The sequence below is a fragment of the Calonectris borealis genome, chromosome 9 (assembly GCF_964195595.1).
Source record: "Calonectris borealis chromosome 9, bCalBor7.hap1.2, whole genome shotgun sequence".
Lineage (NCBI taxonomy): Eukaryota > Metazoa > Chordata > Aves > Procellariiformes > Procellariidae > Calonectris > Calonectris borealis.
In genome coordinates this window covers 9,603,152-9,618,350 of record NC_134320.1, presented here as the reverse complement: position 1 = coordinate 9,618,350, position 15,199 = coordinate 9,603,152, and the positions used below count along the sequence as shown (strand labels likewise).

General features: G+C 44.6%; 1 protein-coding gene across 12 annotated transcripts in view; it reads right to left on the bottom strand.

Moving 5' to 3' along the window:
• The window catches only part of ACSL3 (acyl-CoA synthetase long chain family member 3), a 55,670-nt gene extending 41,126 nt beyond the window's left edge, over window positions 1-14,544 (bottom strand). For 8 of the 12 annotated variants that reach the window (XR_012674831.1, XR_012674832.1, XM_075158178.1 and 5 more), the window contains exon 1: window positions 14,258-14,544. The gene's annotated coding sequence lies outside the window, so the exon portion shown is untranslated. Of the gene's footprint in view, window positions 1-939; window positions 1,089-13,706; window positions 13,804-14,257 lie in introns of those variants that run through there. The other 4 variants (XM_075158174.1, XM_075158179.1, XM_075158175.1 and 1 more) reach the window with 4 other exon arrangements.
• Between the last annotated feature and the right edge of the window lie 655 nt (window positions 14,545-15,199).

Genomic DNA, 15,199 nt, shown 5'->3' with positions numbered 1-15,199 from the left:
CCTGCTGCTTTCCGCAGCAAGCCTCTCCTCTCCACCACCTCCCGCATCCCCAGAAAGCTGCTGCCCCAGGACTGCTCGTGGGACCTGTGTCACTCCCCAGGGCCCAGCTCCCTCCAAGCCATCCTGGTGGTCCCCTCTCTCCCAAGCCCAGCGGTTTCCACGCAAGTGTAAACACTGTCCTTGTCTCCTACTTGCTTATTTTCCAGCCTCTTTGCCCCTCCATGCCACCCTTTCCCAGGCTGGTGCCTGCTCAGCATCACTTCTAGAGCAAGGGAGACCTTCCGCGTGCCTCTCAAACATCCACTTCGCTAGGCAGACCTGAAACCCTGTTCCAAAATGGACTGCCTTTATTAAGCCCAGTTGGAAACAGATCCACAGTTCTGTCTAAAAGGACATCTGCTTGCAACAGGGAGGAAAAAAATGCTTGGTGCACCAACCCTTCGGTTACCACCACCCACTGGAAACAAACCTAGCAGCGGTACCTTCCTCAGCAGCTCTCCCTGACCATACAGGGCTTGTTACAGTTCTTAAAAAGCCTTTCCTAAAGAAAGATCTAGGAGAACAGGATTACATGGCTGTAACAGTCTGACCTACGCTTGGCTGAGGTCTTCATAAAACTTTTTCAAGCAGGCAGACCCAGAATGAATTTAATTCCCACATCATCTCCAGTCCCTGATTTCTCACTCCAAGTCTTGAACAAGAGATACCTGTTTCTCCCTGGGCTTTGCTCTCCTCGCCGCTATACATGCTGTGAACTGCTATTAGCTTGCACAGAAAGACGTATAGTGGAAGACCTAAATTACAACCGATTACGGCTTTTCTCTCAAAAGGACACAGATTTTCTGGATGTGGGGAGAATAACTAGTCTCTGCATGCACATCTAGGGTAATTTTGAACTACCTTGCTCAGATCGCCCTGGAGCCTCCAGCTGTGACCCACCTCTGGGTGAATACTCAGGCTCTTTAAACGCTTCCAGTTGCTCCGCTGGGGATCACAGACACACGCAGGGGGATTCCTGGAGCCACCTAAAGCACTCCCACTCCTGCTCACACATCTCGCCCCCGGGGAGGCTTCATCACAAGCAAATCCACAACTCCAGTCCTGATGGCAACTCACTGCTTCTGTGCATGAGCGTGTTTCTGAAAGTACATGAGGGCACAGACAGACCACATCATGACCTGAAACAAACCAGTTTCCAAGACAAGTGTTTTACAGACCACTGGGGCAGCCAAGGTTGCTCATGAAGCGCATGGCCTGAGGGTATGGTTTCAGTTTGGCTCAAGCAGATTTAACGCTGGGCTGCTAATAAAAACAGATTGTTCATCTCCAAAACGTAATACAGCTCTTTCCCTCCACTGTACCAACACACAAGTGCCTGTGTGGCTAGGAATGAGTCAGATTAGCTTGCTGATCCAGTTTAAACCCTCTCCTTCTCAGGGCAGAAGGGTGGATTTTCCTTTGTATCAACTTTGGTACTTGAGCCTAGGGTGAGTCATTGCAGGCACCTAAATCAACGGAAAATTAGCACTACAAAAGAAGTTATTCTTCTGCTATCTCAAACTGGGTAACCGTGAATAGACAGGCGTTAATGCCACCGCAAATAGGGAACACACAGCTGGCGGAGGAGAGGGAAGGAGCCTGGCAGTCATGCTGTAAATCAAACCTCCACTCGGCTGTAGGAGAAGCAAGATCAGCACAGACCGATAGGCGAAACACCTTGCGACTTGGTCCTCGCCAGTACACTGTGGGATCAGAGAAGAGCTGCGGACTGGAGGATTAACCTTCTGCTCTCACTACTAATGATCTCACTACTTACTTTTTTTGGAGCTCACCCTTGGTGGTTTCAAGTGCTACAGCCTAAATACCTTTAAACTTTGGATGTAGGCTATTAAAATTAAACCCCTTTGTATTTATAGGAATGTTATGTCCTTCACATCTCAATGCTACATTTGTAAAATGATACTCCTATTCCTTAGGAGGCATGTTATTAGGATAAATGTATTATTATGTACTTGTGAGACACCAAGATGCTGTAACGGTAGGAATTACATGAACCAAGAAAGTCCTTTACCCTAAGACTTTCTACTACATTAACTAAATCTTGAGACAAAGGAAATAGTTTTATTATCTAGAAAAGTTTGCAAAACATTAACATTTTCTTTTCCTCTTAGTAGGCCTATTTACACCAAGGGAAAAAAAAAATCACAACTAGTGGTGGCAGACAACAGGGAGACAAATGTGGTAGCACAGAACTAAATTAGATAGAAGCAGCTGACATTTCTTGAGGGCAAAAACTCGCGATTTCTCTTAAATGGATCCCTGGCATATCCAGTTATTTCTAAAAAGGTAAGGGTAAGTGGATGTTAAAAACAACCATTTGCCATCAACCTCTTCTACGTACTTCCATGCCCCACTTGTATGAAATACCACTGCATGTTGCAGGAGAGTGAGAGGCTCAGGTTCATAAATCTAGCCTTGCTTTCTAATGAAACAGAGTAATATTTATGAGGACCTGAAAGCTAAAGTGACAACCACAAAGTAGACAAACAGCTTCATTTTTCCCCCAAAACTATGGCACTTTCAATGCACAGTCTGACTGCATGGGCTACAAACTGAAGTTTAAACCTTTGTTACAGGTGAAAATTAAAACAGCACTAATTCAGGAGCAACACTTAAACAGGCACTCCTAAAGCTACAGTTACCCACGACACAAATACCCTTCCAAGATACTAAAATCAGCTGAGAACACAAACCCCATTGCAATTCTGCATCTTAGAAATTTTCCTATTCAAAACATTTTAAAACTTATTTTCCTTAAAGAAGTTAATTTTTAAACCTATACAAGACAGATTAAATATTTAATGGATTGATGAATACATCTTCTATTAACAAGAATAATAAAACACAGCTCTAAGGTAACAATTGTTGTCAGCAAACCTGAAATCACTTCCCAAGAAGTTAACATCACTGTTACTACTAATACAGAGAAGAAAACAGTGTGATAAAAACATTTATTCAAAGTCATTCAACAAAGTAATGGCTATGCCAGGAACACAATCCAGTGCTGTTACATCTTTGTCTCCTTTTCTTCCCAGTACATAATACTGCTTCCTGGCAAACGAGTGTCTTACTCATTTCAGGCACTTTGCTTACGAGAAGGAATGGAAGCAATGTATTGACAATATCTGATAAATCAGTTATTAGAGCATTTAAGAGATGTATTTAGTGCCAAACTAAATTAAGTATTTTCATGTTTGTGTCAGAGAAACAAAGAAATTAATGGATAAAGTACCTTACTACTAGAGAAGCCCTTAGAGTAACTTTGGTATCTGCAAATTAACTGTCAAAGAGAGACAAAAACACCCATTTCCCAAGCATACTGTTAGATCTTTAAACGACAGATACAAATTAAACATGGAAGAGCACTTAAACAAGAACACCAATATCACTGCACACACAGTATGAAAAAAGTCTGCATAAAAATAAACCAGAAGCTTCACCATTACCCCAAACTTTGCTATTGGAGAAGTGGAGTAACAGCCCAGTTATCGCTGCCAGTTTATAACTGTCCAAATTCCTACAATCCAATTGTTCCAATTGTTTAAGGCAATCCTCCTAAGTACTTCCACTGGGAGGCAGACTCTGCTTTCCATCTGAATGGAAGGGAAAGACCAGAATGGATTGATATGCCATTTTCTACTACAAAATACAGCCGTAGATCAGTTCTCTAATTTCTGGGAAATCTGAAATGCTAAGGAGCGAACAGGTCTGGTTTGTTTTTTTTCTTAAAAATCAAAACAGAAATACATGTTCTGTTGCTGTATATTCAGTCTGGTTGTGTGCTGTATTCTAGTCATGTATTTGTCAAATCAGAACAAAAATCTAACATAACGATATCAGAGATTTTTAGCAGTAAAGGCGCTTCTGTTTTTTCTCTAGCAGAAGCTATACATGCATAAAAATGTTTTCATTTAGAACAGATGAATTAGAGTTCATGTAGTGTGACAGTAAGAATTATTACCCATTATCCTAGATTCATTTTTTAAAAAATACCAGGTGGCCAGCTCCAAAATCTGGTGAGCCCATGTATTTATATTGTCTTTGCCTTCTTTCTGTAACATTTCTTCTTTATTAAATGGGCTTTTGTTAGGGATAACCTTAAGCCAGAACCTCTTTAAAGAGCAAGCAGCAGATGAATACACTCAAGCAACAAAGCAAATCTGAGAGAAAAAAATGATGATATAGGCTTCAGAAGAAAAAGTAAAGGATTTATTCCAAGTCTTTAGAGAAGTTTCTCACAAGAAAAACATCAGCCAGATGAACAATACTTTCAAAAGGAATTTTACAATACATTTCAAAGGAATAAGGACATCCACAGCATGATCAAAGCTATCAAAGTGATAGAGTGGGATGTTTCACCACTTAATTTGAAAGGCTGAGCTGTTGACATTTTCAATACACTTTCTCTTTTGAAGGATAAATACTTTTTCGGGTTCCAATTGCTTGGGTTTTGGTGTGTTTGGTTTTGGTTTTTTTAACATCATTGTGTCCAGTCATCTACAGGGATTTACTACCAAAAAAAATTTAATGAAGAAGTTCCCACAGGAACATCTGCTTTTCTCCCATCCCACTTTCCGCTCTGGTGACTGCATCTCCAGAACAGGAGCAATCCCGCTCCTCTGGCCAGTGATGGAAGTCACAAGTCCCTCAAAGGGCTCCACTACCTTTTCAGGGAAAGACTACTGCTCCCAAGCCCACGTGCAGGCTTCAGACTGTGTTTTGTAACGTTCACTCTCAATATAATGAAGAGATCCCTCACAAGCCACACAGCAGAAAAGCAACAGGAACGCAATTTATAAAAATCACAGACCCAGGAAGCGTTGCCTCAAGCCAAGACTTGCACAAGACTCACTGGGCGTTTCATACCTCATGAAGTGAACCTCTCTGCAAGGACTAAGCAAGACATATCGAAAGCAGTACTTCACTCCAGCAACTATATAAATGCAGAAAATAACTTGTGGAGCTTTTCCTGAGCACAAATAAAAAGGGAGAAATGAAATTCGCTCATTCAAAGTTCTGTGAATACGCAATTTTCAAGTACACTTTTAGTAATCTTACCTTTGCCACAAGTTATAAATCTATTCTCAAAAACGTAGTCTTCTGTTTCTTACACTGCCTGCATTAGTATCTGTGAAATCCCACCTTCTAAACACACAGGTTTACAGATGATTACCCGTGACTCCTAAGCTGTCTTAACAGAAATACTTTGTTTAAGATTAGTTATATTTGAACATATATCCCAATTGCACTGCAACGCACAGAAACTGCCTTTCTCCTTTTTCAAAACCTAACGCTAAAAAATTCCATGGCTTATTTTATTCCAAGGCTCAAAAAACCAAGCTGTGATTTATAAGACATTTTTGCACACACAATCAGCAGAAATAGGACTTAAACAAATGTTTCCTAGGGCTATAAGCATGACACTATAAACGCCAAGTTGTCAAAAGCAATGTCACCTGGAAGCCACTAACTTAGGAACTTTTCTGCCTTTGTCACAGATGCACAGTCCTGTTCTCTGCAACATCAAAGCTGACCAAAATGGTTCCTGAACGAAGCACTTCATGAAGTCCAGGGAAGGCTACCACAGAAGCAGGTTTCAGCTGTTACTGCTTCAATCTCATTCCCCCATCTATTTATGGGCAGACAGCACTCTTTCTTCGCACTCAAAAAGTGGGGTGTGACCCATGGGGAGTCACACAAAAGCTTAAGTTACATAAAGACTAGCAGGCTCTTTTATTGCAAACCACTTTATAAGGTTTTTATTTCTCTTGGCTGCTCTGAAATTCTAGGGACAATGGGGAATACAATATTACAAAAGAAAGAAATAGAAAAGGAAAAAAAAATATTTCAAATTCAGTGTTTTCCTAAAGAGCTACTTTATGCAGGTTTTATATCTATACTGCTTGCAGAAATGACTCCTTTGTTCAAAATCCAGCACGTGAATTTATTTAAATATGGCATAAGGATGCCTACCCTGCTCATTTGAGTTACCATTTTCTAACCTTAGAAGTAACAGAGTATCAGGACAACCTCTCTCCTCCATACACTGGAACAAATATCCCTTTCTCTGTTTTTATTGTTCTCTCTCTTTCTTGTAAGCAAAGCAAGGCAGGATCAGTTATGAACATGCCCAACAATTGCGCAACATGAAACAAACGCAAAACAAGGACTCATTAAATTCGAAGCCATTTTATTCTATGTGAAGAAGTATTACAGCAGCGTGGTTCTCAGCTCCAAGTGCTTACGTGTCACCCTTAAAAACAAAACTTAAAAATGCAGGTGTTGAAAATCAGAGGACAACATCCAGTGCCCACAGGTATGGGCTGGAGGGGATGAAGGTGAGGAGGTAACTAAGTCCTCACAGGAGATAATTCAAGTCAGTAGTTCAGAATCAGTATACAAATATTATGTAGGTAGATGGAGTTTTTGGCAGAAGGGAATCCTGTTTTTCTATTCAGGGAAAACAAACACACCCTTAGACTCTGATTATGTAAAGAGACCAAATTATTGGTCTGGTAGAGCCTTCACTGCTAAGTTTTTAAAACAAGAACATTGACCTTTTTAAAAAAGAAAGGTGCCATAGTACCAACAGCATGTGCAGGAATTTGGTGAATATTCTCAAGCAAAATTATTTGGCCTGTGTTATACAGATAGTCAGACTAGATTAACACCAGTTGACAAGTTGGAAGTCCAGAATAAACTATTAAATATTTCTAGAAGAATATAAATAAAATACTTCATCTGTTTCATGAGCCACTAACATTTCAAAAAACAAAAGAATTACATCTTGCATTTGAAAAAAAAATCCCAGAAAGAATCATGAAAGATTAAGCTAATGATGTAATTAAAATATATACAATTTCAATCACTGAACTCTTAGACTCTGTTATCTTAAATGTATACACCTCTACAGACGCATAGAAAAAAAAAGTCAGCAGATCTCTCCATTTTTTCACACCCTGGACCTGGCCACAACTGCATATGTGAATGCGTAACACAGGATGTGGACAGAATTTTTTTTTTTAAATAAAACTTATTTTATTGGTAAATGACAGATTTTTGAAAACAAAAGTTCTCACAAGTTTCTTTATGAATGTCCATTTTAGTTAGCGTTCCTGATCAAAAACCCTCACACCACCCTCCAACACCCACTAACAGCCTTGGCTTTGTGGCTAAGACACTCACACACTAGCTCACGGCCCTGCTATGCTTGACTGGGAAGTGGATTTGTACCTTGTTCTTGAAAGTATTGCATGTTATCAGGTTAAGCTATCTGTGTACATTTTAAGAGAACTAGATAAAAATCTCCATAAGCATCTCCCCTGCAAGGTGGGGGGAAATCTACACAGTTATCAGCACTGCAGAACTGGAAAATATTTTCTAGGCATCTCAAAGCTGTCCATTAGCAAAATCATTTCTCTATTCACAGCTTCCCTAGAACAATACAGTGCAGCAATACTTCATCAGAACAATTAAACTGCAGCTATAAAAGACTGACAAGCCCTGGCAACAGAAGCTTCCAAGTAGTTTGTGGACTTACTGCTGCAGAACAGACGGAATCCACATTTTGCCACATAGACAATCAAGCTCCCTGCCTGAGCCTTACTGGGACCACTGTCTCCCTCCTATGCCTGTTGCCTTACCTCTCCTCTTCAGCACTCACCAAACATATAAAACCTTACAAAATCTGCAGACAAAAGAAGCAGATGCATCTCTCTATATAACCACTTAAATCCTCCTGCAAAGCCTCCTGCTTCTCCCGTTCCCTTCTGCCTTTCTCCATATCCACATACTTAAAACACAAACTACAGACATCCTCTTTACCAAACACAAATTACACACACATGTAACTTTCAAAAACTAACCATAGATGCTCCACTTTCCACATTTTTCATAGGGTCTCACAGAATGAGACCATAAGCTTTGATTTTAGTAATGGTTTGGTAAAACAACTGCAGACCGTGCTGCATTGTTTCACAGACTACATTCTGATACTGTCTTAAAACTTTGGTTGGTAGAAATCACACTGCCTGTCCAATCCAATAAACCTTATGCCATCATGCACACTGATGTATGATGCTGCACTAATTGCTCTGAAGCCTTTTGGTCAAAAAGCAAAGAACCCATGCAAAACCTTCCTGCGATGGTGGAGATTTCTCGCATGTCTCAGTAGTCAACCTGAACAAAACAAGGCACTTTCCATACCCTGTCCTGGACAGCAGTAAGGGAAAGGCAGAAAGGTCTTTCCTCTAAAGATGCAGAAAAACTGTTTTTATATAGTTTTCAGTTCACAGTATCCTTATGAGTTTATCACAGGAGGAGAGAATGTTCTACACAGATAGTAACGTAACACAGCACATAGATGGGGAACTGGATCTGGCAGTGCAGTACTACTGCTAGTCTGCTGCTTCATCTTCAGCAAGTCACTTATCTTTATTATCTATTTCCTCCTTCCAGGTCTCATACTGGTTTCACATAGTAGGTACAAGCATTCAGGGTAAGGATGATATTTGCACAGTACGTAAAAAAACAAAGCACTAGGTTTCCAATTTTTAACTGAAATGGGAAAAGGCTTGCAGTTTGTTATTGCTGTTTTCCACTATCAACAGTGAAAATCTGTAAGTCAGTAACTTTCGACAATCCTATCTTCCCTGCTTTTCAGGAAACTCATAAAAATTGAGACGCCAGCTTGTCCCATTTCAGGTATTGTAATTAACTAGCACACCTTCGTAATTAACAAGACTCATGAACACTGAGGGAAAGATGACTTCCCAACGCACATGTGTTGACAAACTGCCACCGCCACCTCCCCCTCCTCTTCCTCTGGGATGACAGACACTAAGTCAGCACCCTGACTTGCCATGAGCTGCAGGCTCACTTAAGGAACAAGAGGACACATGTGTGAGTAATTCCTTCCCAAAGATCAGTAAAGACTGTTGCAAGTTTTGAAACGGGCTGATTCTAAAACTATTTTGAATTTTCAACAATTTCTCTAATTGATTTAGAAGGTAATACAGAAAGAGATTTGAGCTTCCTTCAGAGAGCTGCACTTTTTTCCCCCTATAGTCCTGGATGTAGTAATAGCCCTTTAGAAGGTGTGATTAGGATATGGCCTTGTCCAGGTATCTCCTTCAACATCGTCAAAATCATTAGGTCCCAAACTGTATCTCGAAACAGAGTACTGAAACTTTTGAGAGCCCTTCAGGCCTTACTACATGGCAAACCCTGATGTAGATCAGGATCTCAGGATGAAGAGCAGTTCTTCCAACTCTAACTGCATAATTAAACAAATAAAGCCCTGCCATTTGAGAGCTCCTTAAGATTGGCTTGAGTGCTTGCTATATTCTTCCAAGCATGGCAAGTAAACCTGCACTGCCAGACTGCATGCAGTCCTAAATAAGCTGGCTCAGAAACTTCCACTGCAACTGCTCCATGAGCAGAAACGAAATAGAGCCACGGGATAATTCAGGTACGAAAGGACTTCAGGGGGCCTCTGGTTCAGCCTCCAGCTCAAAGCAGGGTCACCCATGAGATCACACCTGCTTTCTCAGGGCTTTATCCAGCTGGATCTTGAAAACCTTCATGGAAGGAGACTGCACAACCTCTCTGGGCAGCAAGTCCCACTGCTCGACTGGTCTCACGGTGAAAAATGCCTTAATGTGCACAGACCTCTCTGACTTCAATTCATGTCTGCTGTCTCTTGTCCTCCCACCACACACCATTGTGAAGAACCTGGCTTCACTCTCTTGAAAACCTCCCCAGAGGTGCTGGAAGGGCACCCCAAGCCTCTTCTCCAGGCCCAACAACAGGCACAGCTCCCTCTGCCTCTCCTCACGAGGCAAAAGCTCACACCTCAAGACAATCTTGGTAGCTCTCCACTGAATTCACCCGAGTTTATCAACACTTCCCTTGTCCTGCGGAGCAGTACAACTGGATGCTGTATTCTGGATGTGGTCTAACGAGTGCCAAGTGGAAGGGGATAATCGCTTCACTTGACCTACTGGCTCTGCTCCTGTTAATACAGGGCACACAGCTGCCTCGTGGTCAGCTTGCTGTCCACCACGACCCCCAAGGGCCTTCTCAGCAGAGCTGTGTCCCAGCCAGGCGGGCCCCAAGCTGTGCTGGTGCAAGGGGTTACTGCTGCCAGGAAACAAAGCCAGGAAGCCCCCAGCCTTAAATAGCTGTTTAAATGGTAAATTTGCTTAGTAATCAGCAGCAGATGAAATGGATAGAAATTGAAGCCAAGTCTTCTTAGTGTTAATACACCTTACTTAGTAGTACTAAGTCGCATCTTAGGGCCATATTCAGATGGCCTAAATTCCACATAAATCCTTCTGCCTCCTATTTCTTATTAGCTGGCTTTCAGGCGGCTCCCCATTCAGCACCTTACATAAATTCTCTGAATTGCTCTCTAAAATCACCTAGATTTCTCCATTGACTGAGAAAAGGGGCTTGAGTGGAATTCAGGCCACCTGAACTTAGTCTTTAAGGTCTGGTAACGCTGCAGCATCAGACTACATTATTCCTTTGGTTTTGTCATCATGGCAGTAAGTAACAGTTTGGCAGGACAGGTTTTAGTTTAGTTAACTCTCCCACTGGAACATATATTTTTAAAGAAAACATAGATTTCTAAACAATGCAGGATTCAGTTCTTCCTGCTACCTTCTGGAAATTTACTCCATAGCTGGATCTCCTTGAACAAGAATGCTTTATCCATAGTTCTCTCGCATTTTGTCCTGAGCCATGTGTGCTGCTTTGTTCCAGCTGTCTTGATGACTTACTGATAAAAATTTGGTCTTTAGTATGATTGTGGCTCAAACCATTCACTGGTCTACAGAAAGGAGGAATAAAAGCCCTACATCGGCACTAAACGTGGGCTGGGGGAATCAATGGCTTTAATGCTTACCAGTTCAGGAAAAGCACACTACGCTTTAAGTCAAGCATAAAGACATTTCCTCTAGTTCTTCAAAGACTATCAGTTTTCCAATAAATACCATTCTGATTTTCTTAGGCTTCAGGCTGAACCAGATCTCTTGATTTGATAAATTATTTCTCATAGGCATTATGGTTTTATAACAGCTCCATAAACTGAAAAGTTACACGTACCAGCATACTCAGCCCAACATGCTCTACTCAGTGGTCTTAGTAACAGGGATCCTCCAAGCAAGAGAGGTGGAGCAGGGAAGACGGGAACACTTCTGAAAAGAGGAACCAGATTCAACACACCACAGTCCTGACACCTCGCTTCAGGACATTAACACTGCTTTTGTCAAAGCTCCAGAGCACTCCAAATGCACAGGTATGGACAGCCCACCCTTGTCCACAGCTGTAAGCTAGATCTCTCTCAAAATATCACAGTACACCAACAGATACACGACTGTGAAATATACAGAATAATACTGAGGCTGAGGTTTATTATTTTCACGATTACTTTGAATGGAATGGGACACTTGGAGATAGCACAACTTTCAGAACCAAGCAACAGCTTATTGAGGATCAAACAGGCTATTCGGTAGGTTTGTTTCTCCGTAAGGGGTTCTGTTTCCATTAGTAAGAAGCTTCCTTTCCTGACCAGCCAATAGGGGCTGGATCCACACCACAGGCTGAACACGTTATGTGTTTCAGAAGTCTTGACCACATAGATCAGCAGATCCATCAGATTCACTCAAATTTGTCAGCCAGCCATCAAAACTGAACATACAAAGTATGAAATTTGGACCTACCTCCTGTTTCTAGGGTCTAACAGTAACAAACATGCTCAACAACTACAAAGAAAATTAAGTCTTTCAGTCACCATGTTTAGCTTCAACCATTCCTGAAGCATAAATCCACAGGACAAGGCAGAATTACCAGGCTTAACAACGTCTTTCCTTGATTTTTCAAAGTATACATGACAGGCAAATACAATGAGATGTGCTTGCTCTCTCAGTGGTGCAGATGGTTATGAGTATAAAGTCCTATGAATGCACCCAGACGATTATCCTTCTCTTCGGACATAATTAAGACCTGACAACCCATCTACCATTTCTAACTTTTACTTTTTACCCCTGGGGGGGGAGGGGGGAAAGTCATATGCCCCAGTGAATTTTTGCACAATGAGATACTAAGCCCACTCTGGAGAAAGACTATTTCTACAACAGAACATAATCAGACAAAAATCCCATTAAGTCTTTTTGGTTTCATTTTGTGCTTTTTCTTTACATGATGCTTAGAACACTGTAATAAAAACCTTCATGTCAACTCAAGACATTCCTTGAGACTTCTATAGTGTTCTAAAGTATTTTGACTAAAAATGAGCGCCCTCACCCTTAACAGACTTTTGAAAGTACTCAAAATCATTTATCATTGGTTTTGCTCTTTTTCACAAATTCTGTATTTATAACAGCACTTTTAAAGTTAGCGAGTGAGGCTATTTAAATACAAGAATTTCTAGTTTGGTGTTATCAAATCCATTTCATAGGCCAAAAAAAGCCATGTTCTAGAATCTGGTACTTCTAAACAAAGTGCAGTACTTCTCATTTTAAAAAAATTCTATACCAGTTGTTTTACATAATTATTACATGTTTTGTTGGGGTTATTTCTTCAGCAAGTTAAAAAAACCTAGCACTGCTTATAAACTACCTTACAACTATTTTTATTCAAGTCACCATTTTAATTTTTCTGAAGGTTGCTGTTTGCTTATTTCCCATGGATTTTGTATGGGTCCCACAAACTGAACCTCATGCTGTTTATGGAACTATCTGAAATAATCTTTTAACACTTGCTCCTCTCCCATACGCTTTGAGGGAAGAATGTTCCTTTGCTATCTTTCCCAAGCACTAAATCTAGCACCAAACACCTAGAAATCAGAATGAAAATAGTAAAATATGACTGGAAATTCTGATTCGTACCTCCTTCACCTGTGCTACATGCACTTACAGACCATGAGCTGCACATCGAGACTACGTGCAAACACACTTTCGGTACAAAAACCCGAGATTTGTGTCATGGTTTAACCCCAGCCATCAACTCAGCACCACCCAGCCGCTCGCTCACTCCCCCCATGTGGGATGGGGGAGAGAATCAGAAAGGTAAAAGTGAGAAAACTCGTGGGCTGAGATAAAGACAGTTTCATAGGTAAAGCAAAAGCCATGTGCGTGCAAGCAAAGCAAAACAAGGGATTCATTCACTCCTTCCCATCGGCAGGCAGGTGTTCAGCCTTCTCCAGGAAAGCAGGGCTCCACCACGCGTTACGGTTCCTTGGGAAGACAAACGCCATCACTCTGAATGTCCCCCCCTTCCTTCTTCTTCCCCCAGCTTTATATGCTGAGCATGACGTCATATGGCATGGGATATCCCTTTGGTCAGTTGGGGTCAGCTGTCCCAGCCGTGTCCCCTCCCAACTCCTTGTGCACCCCCAGCCTGCTCGCTGGTGGGGTGGGGTAAGGAGCAGCAAAGGCCTTGACTCTGTGTCAGCACTGCTCAGCAACAACCAAAACATCTCTGTGTTATTAACACTGTTTCCAGCAGAAATCCAAAACGTAGCCTCATACTAGCTACTATGAAGAAAATTAACTCTATGCCAGCCAAAACCAGCACGATTTGGGATATTCCAATTCAGTGGCTGGGACACGGCTTCCCCCCACCCCGCACCGGCGGGTGGTTACCTGCCGGGCGAGCCGAGGCCGCGGCGGGCAGCCCTCTCCCCCCAGCCCCGGCCGGCTTTCTCACGGCGTGCTTTCTCCACCTCCTCGTACGTAAGAGCCGAAACACAAAGAAAAGCAGAAGAAAAAAAGCGCCTGTTATTGTCTATTATTTCACTAATTAGCCGGCAAGCCGCTCCCGTGAGCTCCGGCGCCAATCCCCTCACAGCGGCAGGGAGGCCGACCGGCCGCCGCAGGGGGACCCGGCGGTGCGCAGCCGGGCCGCCCCTCACCGCCAGCCGGGCCGAGGGCGGCTCTCGCTGCCCGCCCCCGCAATCCCGCCGGGCCTCTTCAGCACCACCGCGGCCCGGATGGCCGCCGCGCCCGCACTCGCCCCCGCGGAGGCGGCGGGAGGCCGCCCCGCACCGAGCTGCGGCCCCGGGAGGCCCGGCGGGGCGCCGCCCGCCCGCTCCGGCGGCCCCGCACCACAGCGGGGCCGGGCGCGCTCCCGCCGGCGCAGGGCCACGCAGCCACCCCCGCGCCGGCCTCCCCGCGCCCCGCAGCCCCGCACTCACCGGGCCCCGGCCCAAAGGACGCTCGCACGCCGCGGGCCGCCTCTACCCGCCCCGGCGCCGCCGCTCCTGCCGCCGCGGCCCGAGTGCGCGCCTCCGGCCGCGTCGCGCCACCCGCTAGGCTCCGCCGCGGCTCGGCAGCCCGCTGCCGCCGGGCGCCCTCATTCCGTATGCGGCACGGCGCCTCCTGGTTGGCCGGAGCGGGGTGGCGCGCGGGGCCGGGCTCCCCAGGAACGGTGAGGGGGGGCCGAGCCGGACCGGGGTTACTACAGGTCACCCGCGGCGGTGGGCGGGGCGAAGGTCCGGGGCCGACCGTTGAGGAGGGGCGGGGCGGGGCGGGGCGGGGCGGGGCGGGGACGGGCCCGCCCCCCCGTGCGGGGCCGCGTCATCCGCGGCAGCCTCCCGCGCTTCAGCCTCGCTGCGCCTGCGCGGCCGCCGCTCTGAGGCGGGGGGCAGCGGCTGCCACCGGCCCCGCGGAGCGGCGGCCTCCGGGGCTGGGCACGGCGAGCCCCGGGCGGGGGCTGCCGGGATCACCGCAATTAGAAATTAGCCGGCCTCCTCCTACCTGAATGCGGGTGTCTTTCATCTCTATTAAAACGCCTGTTAACTACCTCTAGACCGCCACTGATTTCAGTACTTCGACAGGGGCTCCCACAGTGATGGGGGACTGCAGAAATGGCTGGAGCATGTAAAAAGTTAATTTCGCCTTGGGTGCGAAAATCGGTGTTGCCCCATTTTGGCCGGAGCCATGATGCACGTTAATACATATATATTTTCCTGACCAGCCACCCGATCAACTTATTTTTATGCAAAGTGTTGAACCTCCAGAGCTCCTGAAGAGTCGCCCAGAACCGCAGCGGCAGCGGGCGGCGAGAGGCGCACCCCGGGCTGCGAGCAGGGCACCCGCGGCAGGACGAGGTTGGGGAGCTCTGGGGGACACGGGCC